A 2,386-nucleotide genomic window follows, 5' to 3' on the forward strand; every position below is an offset into this window, starting at 1 on the left:
ACACATGTGGTGAATATACTTACACTCAGGCACACATACATACACATTAAATAACCAATCTTCAAAAAAAAAAAAAAAAAAAACAAAAACATAGGCACCAGTCACTGGAGAAGCTTCAGAGATCCTTCAAGCCTTAAGAGCCAAGGTCTCAGACACTCCAGGCCAGAGAACAGCAACACTGGTGACTTCAGTGCAAGGAGACACTGAGATGGGTTGTTAGAGAGAAGGCACTGATTAGAAGAAGTACTAATTCCATAGACAGACAGACAGCAACAAGGCACAGCAGTATGGGGGGAGCTCTGAAGAGAGGAAGGAGACACAGTGCCAAGGGTTCTGCTGGTTAAAGCCCAGAACAATAAGCCCCAGACTGTGCACTCGACAGCTAAACGTCACTGGCTTCTAAAATACAGAGTTATAGGCCCCTGGTGTTCACTGCTTAGAGTTCTAGGTCTATCAACATCAAAAGAACTTCTTGCCTGTCCACCACCATTCCTGTTGACTGGTAGAGCAAAAGGGCCCCCGCCAGAAAGCTAGTGATGACAGCTTTAAGTAGTTTACAGAAAAAAAAAGACAAAATGCTCTAAAAGTAGCCCCAGGTCTATTAGTTACTGTAGAAAGCTGCCTGCTAGCTCTCATTGCAAAGATCTCACCTCCATATAAAATCTGGTTTTTGTGGGCCAGGGAAATGGCTTCTGTTGGTAGAGTACATGTCACACAGCATAAGGAACTAACTGAGTTTGGATGCCCAGAGTCTACATAAAGGGCTGTGCATAGTGGGGCAGGTATTTGTAATCCCAGTGCTGGAGGGCAGAGATGGGGATTCCTGGGGCCCCCTGGTCAGGCAGACTATTTGGTGAGTTCCAGGTTGGAGGGCTAATTACCTAAAAGCCCCCGGTGGACAGGAACGTTGACTTGACTGATGAGGAGATCCATCTCCACTCTGAAACTGTAGGGAACTGACCTGCAGATGGAATCCTTTATCCCCTAAGGTTTCCCGATTCCATCCTGTAAAACCCTTAGGGCCCCATGCCATCCACAAAATCCCTCTTCCAAGGAGAGACTACTGTGTTCAGCTATTCTGGTTAAAGAACACTTTGGCTTCTGGAGATGCCTGTCACCTTGATCAAACTCTGACACAGGTTCAGTGAGAGAACCTGTCTCAAAAAACAAGATGGAGATCCAGGTGTGGTGATGCACCCCCTTAGTCCCAACACTGGGGAAGCAGAGGCAGGCAGATCTCTGTGACTTGGGGGCTAGCCTGATGTACACATGGCACCCCAGGCCAGACAGAACTTCATAGTGGGACCATCTCAAAAATAAGAGAGGGACTGACGAAGACACCCAAGGCTGGCCTCTAGCCTGCACAGGCACTCACACATATATGCACCACACACACATTTAAAATAATAAGTCATCTGTATTACATTTTATTTATTTTGAGTGTGTGCACACCACACGGGGGAGAACAACTTGCAGTAGTCAGCTCTCGCCTCTGACCGTATGGCTCCCGAGGATCGAGCTAATGCTATCAGGCTTGGTTGGCCCTGTACCCGCTGACCCATCTTGCGGGTCTGTAAAATAATGTTTACAACACCGGATAGAAGGAGAGACTCTTTCCAAAGTCAGGTCGCGCCCCGCCCTGCCACGCCCCCTGGTGAAGCAGCCTGAGCTCACTGGCCAGCGTGGTCCTCTCGCTCCGCCCTTGGCTCCGGTTGGCCCCGCCTCCCAGCGGAGGGCAGCTACTGCGCAGACGCAATGCCTTCCTCTTCCCAGTGGCGCTGCTCCCGGTCCTCCAAACCACTGAGACACTTCCTAGAGCGACCCCAGCCGAGGCGCCACCCGGAAGTTCAGGCTCCCGGAGAGGCCTGAAGTGTGCTTTCCGTAACTCCCGCTTTACTTCTCGTACCCTGAGGCTGTCCTCAGGTGGCTGTCCTTTGACAGAAAAGGTGAACGGGGCTCAGTGGCTGTGGCACGCAGGTTTGCAGGGCTGCGTGTCGGGGATAGCCCCCGAAGTGCCTGCAGAGACCAGCCCCGGGCCTGGCCCTGGCTGCCGGGCGGGATGGAGGACCCTGGTTGATACATCGCTATGGATAAAACCAAAAGAGGCTGTCACGAGATCATCCTCGGGTGCAGGGTGCGTGGGTGCCCAGAGATGAAGCTGCAAGGGTAAGTGGGGTCGATCCTGAGGGTTGAGATGTTCAAACGCTATCTCGAGTAGCTTTATTTTTATTTATTTATTTTTTGAGACGAGGTCTTGCCATGTAGCCCAGGCCAGCCTGGAGCTCAGGAATCTCCCTGCCTCAGCCTCCCAAGTGCTAGGGTCATAGGCATGCACCCACCACTCTCGGCCCTAGGCGGTGTTTAATAAGCACATCAGCGCCCCTAT

The 2,386-nt window shown here is 51.5% G+C and overlaps 1 long non-coding RNA gene across 1 annotated transcript in view; it reads left to right on the top strand.

The window, feature by feature from the left end:
* The first annotated feature begins 1,785 nt into the window (after positions 1-1,785).
* LOC118238665 overlaps positions 1,786-2,386 on the top strand; it is a 1,111-nt gene continuing 510 nt past the window's right edge. The window contains exon 1 of the long non-coding RNA XR_004769536.1: positions 1,786-2,166. This is a non-coding gene — a long non-coding RNA (uncharacterized LOC118238665). The remainder of the gene's footprint in view (positions 2,167-2,386) is intronic.

This window comes from Cricetulus griseus, chromosome 4 (assembly GCF_003668045.3).
Source record: "Cricetulus griseus strain 17A/GY chromosome 4, alternate assembly CriGri-PICRH-1.0, whole genome shotgun sequence".
Classification (NCBI taxonomy): Eukaryota; Metazoa; Chordata; class Mammalia; order Rodentia; family Cricetidae; genus Cricetulus; species Cricetulus griseus.